This window comes from Etheostoma spectabile, chromosome 2 (assembly GCF_008692095.1).
Source record: "Etheostoma spectabile isolate EspeVRDwgs_2016 chromosome 2, UIUC_Espe_1.0, whole genome shotgun sequence".
Classification (NCBI taxonomy): domain Eukaryota; kingdom Metazoa; phylum Chordata; class Actinopteri; order Perciformes; family Percidae; genus Etheostoma; species Etheostoma spectabile.
The window spans coordinates 25,377,879-25,383,718 of NC_045734.1; the positions used below are offsets into that span (position 1 = coordinate 25,377,879).

Genomic DNA, 5,840 nt, shown 5'->3' on the forward strand with positions numbered 1-5,840 from the left:
TTGCAGAGGTTTACATATAGACACATATCTGTCATAGGCCATGGCTGCCAACAGTAAGGATTCTGAACCACTTAAAGTATAAAATATATAAAACTGAAAAAGACAGGCTGAATAAGACGTGGTCTGTTTTTCAGATAAAAAGTCAATCAAAAGCTTTGGGTAGATATTAACGCTGTAAATAAATGAGTTCACTAACAAAGCTGCAATGAAAATATACATAGGCTCATGGAGGTTTTGGTGAACAGCTAAGGTACACATAATCAATTACTGCAGATAAGAATAAGTATGAACATAATAAAAAAATAAAAAAAATCTGTATTTGTTAACTTCCCAGCCGCTCCAGAGTAAATAGGTAATTTAAGTCATCCATGAAGTTGAGATGGTATAATAAGTATAAACAATAATAAAACAGGAAATTTATACCACAGCGTCTATGAATTAATTATTGAAATATATCTCACTTTCATCTTTCTAGGTTCTCTGACCATGATAGTCGCTTGTGTGTGTTCATTCCAAAACTCAGAAGTGAACTGTTTGACGCTGTGGAACTTTTTATAAGATTACTTCTCCCTCCAAGGATCTCATTAATCTTCCACCAACATAGTCACTAATACATGAAGAACCTAATCAAACTCTTGAGACCTGAAGTCGCAGCGTTGTTTGACCTCTGTTCTTGAGCACGTGCTCCATTTTGTAATCTTTCCATTTCAAAATATTGGCTGTGGTAGTCCTGTCAGGACTTTCACCCAGGAGACCGATGGTTATTATCTAATATGTTTGTTATTTGTATACGTAAATGCAGATTTTCTTACAGTACAGTATAGTTTTTACAGTACAGGCCAAAAGTTTGGTTACACCTTCTCATTCAACGCATTTCCTTTATTTTCATGACTATTTACATTGTAGATTATAACTGAAGGCATCAAAGCTGTACTTGACAAAAATGTGTGAAATAACTGAAAACATGTCTTATATTCTAGTTTCTTCAAAGTAGCCACCCTTTGATCTGAATACTGCTTTGCACACTCTTGGCATTCTCTTGATGAGCTTACAGAGGTAGTCACCTGAAATGGTTTCCCAACAATCTTGAAGGAGTTCCCAGAATGCTCAAAAGTTTTTGGTCCTTTTGCCTCCACTCTGCGGTCCAGCTTACCCCAAACCATCTGGATTGGGTTTGACACCCTGGAGGTGTTTTGGAGTCATTGTTCTTTAAAAAAAAAATAATGATGGTCCAACTAAACGCAAACCGGATGGGATGGCATGCCGCTGCAGGATGCTGTGGTAGTCATGCTGGTTCAGTATGTCTTCAATTTTGAATAAATCCCCAACAGTGTCACCAGCAAAGCACCCCACACCATCACACCTCCTCCTCCATGCTACACGGTGGGAACCAGGCATGTAGAACCCATCCGGTCACCTTTTCTCCGTCACAAAGACACAGCGTTTGTAACCAAAGATTTCAAATTTGGACTCATCAGACCAAAGCACAGATTTCACTGGTCTAATGTCCATTCCTTGGGTTTCTTGGCCCAAACACATCTCTTCTGCTTGTTGGATCTTCCTAGCTGCTAGTGGACCATGAACGCCTGATTTAGTCTCCTCTTAACAGTTGTTCTAGAGATGTTTCTGCTGCTAGAGCTCGGTTTGGTATTCATCTGCTCTCTAATCTGAGCTGCTGATAACTTGTGATTTCTGAGGTTGGTGACTCAGATGAATTTACCCTTTGCAGCAGAGGTGACTCTTGGTCTTCCTTTCCTGGGGCAGCCCTCATGTGAGCCAGTTTCGTTGTGGCGCTTGATGGTTTTTGCAACTGCACTTGAGGACACATTCAAAGTTTTCGCAATTTTCTGGACAAACTGACCTTCATTTCTTAAAGTAATGATGGCCACTTGTTTCCCTTTACTTAGCTGATTGGTTCTTGCCATAATATGAATTCTTACAAAGGATTGCAGTAATCCAGACAGGATGTGACAAGACTGTGGACCAGGATGGCGGCAGTGTGGGGGGTAAGGGAGGAGCGGATGCATTTGATGTTGCGTAGGTGGAAGAGATGTAATCTGTCAGGGAGGTGGGAGGGAGAGTGGACGAGGGTTTGGTGGAGAGGTAGAGCTGGGTGTCATCAGCGTAACAGTGGAAGTGAATATTAAATTTGTGGAAGATTTTGAAGAGGGGAAGCAGGTAAATGATGAAGACTAGGGGCCCCAGGACAGAGCCCTGGGGCACACCGGAAATGACGGAGGAGGGAATGCATTTACAAGACATGAGTTGAACGAACGGCATGCGGCATGAGAGGTAAGATATGAACCAGTCTAACGGAGTGTGGGTGATGCCGATGGTAGATAGCCTATTGAGGAGGGGGGTGTGACAGATGGTGTCAAAGGCTCCACTCAGGTCGAGAAGGATGAGGACGGTGAGGAGTCCAGAATCAGCTGCCATGAGGAGGTCGTTGGTGATTTTGACGAGTGCTGTTTCAGTGATATGGAGGGGGGGGAAACCAGACTGGAACTGTTCATACAGGTTATTGTGGGATGGGTGAGACTGGAGTTGAGTGGCAACTGATTTTTTCAATAATTTTGGAGATGAAGGGTAGATTGGATATAGGACGGAAGTTGTTGAAGTTGGATGGGTCGGCACCAGGTTTTTTCAAAATAGGGGTTATGGCAGCAGTTTTGAAGGATGTAGGGACAGTTCCAATGGTGAGCGAGGAGTGGATGATAGCAGAGATAAGGGGAACCAGGGAAGGAAGGCGGCTTTAACAAGTTTTGTGGGGAGGGGATTAAGTTGTCAAGTAGATTGCTTGGATTTCCGGGTGAGTTCTGGGATTTCTGGCTGGAAGGAGGAGAATGAGTGTGAGGATGGGTGAAAGTCATCTGAGATGCTGAGGTGAGGGATTGATCCAATATGCTGGTGGATGTTCTTGATTTTTTTCTGTGAAAAGGGAAGTTATTGAGTTGTAGAAGGAGGTACTATACAAGTGAGGGGGGAGAAAGTCCCAGGGTTAAGTGATATTGTTAAGTAGTGAGAACAGTGACATGGAGTTTCCTTTGTTGGCAGTGATCATTCTGGAGTAGTAGTGGGTTATGGTGCTGGGAATGGAGTCCTTGTAACATAAGATGTGGTTGTTGTACATCTCTTTATGAATAGTGAGACCAGGTTTTCTATGGAGACCTTCAAGTTGCCAACCTTTGGGTTTCATGAGACAAAAATCGGGGGTGAACCAAGGGACGGAGATGGAAAAAGAAACAGATCTGATTTGTAACGGTGCAAGAGAATTGAGAATATTATGGAATCCAGTGTTGTAATGAGAGACCAGATCATCGGGGGTGGAGAGACTGTGAGTGTCAGGAAGGCAGGAGGAGTGGATACTTGAAGTGAGAGTGGCGAGGTTGATATTCTTTGTATTCAAAAATTAAATAATGCTCTGTTTTTTTGAGATGGACATTGCTGCCATTGCTAGGGATTTCAGATTGTGATGCAAAAGGAACCCTTTAGTGTCTGTAAAGGTCCCATCAGGCAGAACAGCACCCATGCCTACTGGTCTGAACAACTATGTGTAGTTGAGTATGCAGCCAACACTTTTCTCAGCTCTTCCACAGGATTGTCTACCTTCCCATGCTTCCTTCCCTCTGAGGCTCCAGGAAATGGGCTTCCCCTTTGTGTGTCTCTTCACCATCAACCTGGCTACTTTGTGCCTCAATCCATGCGGATCTATCCCACATTTTACGGAAAAAGCCTGCTAGGGAACCCCACTAGTAGGTTACAAGCCCCAATAAAAGAGGTCTAAAGGGCCAACCACCATAAGAAGGATGACTAGAATGAAAATATAGTATAATACTCTGTCAACGGTGGCACCAAGCATGCACTGCTCACTATAGATGTAATCATAGACGCCTCACAGGATATTAATGAGGCTACATCTGCGGTAACAGGATACATACAGTTCTGTTAGGATTTATTTATTCCTGAAAAGACAACTAAACTCTATCTAAACAACCCCAGAAAGGATAAGAACTGTTAAATCACAAAAAAGAGACTGTTTTAATCAGGAGGTACCAAAGCACATAAGAAAGCTGCGCAGCATCAAATTAGAAAGAAAATCATGGGATGTAAAGCATCTTATAAAAATAAAGTGCAGTCATTTTTTTAATTATGATGCAAGGAGAGCCTGACAAGGCCTAAAAAATCATAGTATGGACCTAAAATGCATTCTTTAAATGTGGCAGATGCCAATGTATTTTCTACTGATTTAAACACATTTTATGGCCAATTTAATTAGTTTGATTATTCTGAACAAAGGTAGACAAAGGCACTTAAATGAATAAAAGATTGAATTGGCAGGTTAAGGAAAAGGTTGTGGGGGGGCTTAGGTTTCCGTGACCCAAGAGAAGAACGCGGCGGTTAGGTTTAGGAGAAGAACAACGGGGTGGTTGGGTTTAGGAGAAGAACGGGACGGTTGGGTTTAGGAGAAGAAGAACGAGACGGTTGGGTTTAGGAGAAGAAGAATGGGGCGGTTGGGTTTAAGAGAAGAAGAAGAACGGGACGGTTGGGTTTAAGAGAAGAAGAACGGGACGGTTGGGTTCAGGAGAAGAAGAACGGGACGGTTGGGTTCAGGAGAAGAAGGATGGGACGGTTGGGTTCAGGAGGATATGTGGCGGACACGATCCCCAGTCTCATGGGTGAAAGTCCTGTGTTGGTTGACCCCCCCCAACCAACCTCACTATGTGGATATCGGGCTGTCGTACTGTAGTCTCTCTTAGTGCTACGTCATGTTCTGACCCCGTGGAGCTTACTCTTATTTTGTCTGAATGACCTCCGGAAGGCTAAAACACTTTTCCACCACAAGGGCATCCAGGCACCCATGTACTTCTTTAAATTTATCAGTTCAAGGTTTTTTTAACTGTTGATTTGTTTCACTGTTTCAATAAATGCAACGTGTTTATCAAAAGTCAACAAGTAACCGTGGTTACAAATAATAATTTCGGTATTATCATTTCTGAAGTTTCGTAGTGTTGCTTCAATGTTATTTTTGCAGATTGAAGATTGTTGTTAAAGTGTAATCAGCTGATGTGTTTAATTGTTCTCAGAAGAAGAAGAAATAAAGAGCTGTTGACCAATTACTCTGCTAATGACTTCAGCCAACTTAGCTACTTGTTAAAGCCCTTCCAGTCCCAGCGCTGGCTGAGGTTGTGATAACTGTTGTTTTCCCAGTTGTCCCCTGAGGACAAACGCTGTGACCACTGGGTGTAGTAATTATCTGGCTGCAGTCAGACCCCCCCCCCCGAGGCCTGGCATGGTGTCCATCCACGCTAATGACACTCATTACAGTCTCCTTACATCAGCCGTGGGCTTCTGTGGACGCCATGTTGGTGTTGTTGAAATAGATTGCATCATACTAATTGGAGGCACACACACACACACACACACACACACACACACAGAGACACAGACACACACAGACACACACACATACACACTAAAAACAATCCCAACTTTACTTTATAGATTCACTTTTTGAGGACTTTGTTATACTTTGATTCCTATAACATTACAAAGGTTATTAACACCATTGTAAATAAAAGGAGGAGGGGGGGGGGGGGGTACATTTAGAGAAAACCCCCAGAATTTTGAGATTAAAGACCTAAATGGGGGGTCCTCAGAGTTCCTGCAAGGGGGGGGGGGGGGGGGGCAAATCCACGTCCTTGGGTTCAGGGTTGGGTTTTAACCAAACCGGGGGGGGGGCAGGTATGAAGGCGGAAAGTGGTGGAAGACCTTCCAGCCCCTTTGGATCCTCAAAGAATCAAATTATTAGATTAGTTGTGCAAATGTCTTAAATTAGACAA

The 5,840-nt window shown here is 43.1% G+C and overlaps 1 pseudogene; it reads right to left on the minus strand.

Moving 5' to 3' along the window:
• Window positions 1-2,436, minus strand: part of LOC116701963 (olfactory receptor 10K1-like) — a 2,976-nt pseudogene extending 540 nt beyond the window's left edge.
• Window positions 2,437-5,840: the final 3,404 nt, after the last annotated feature.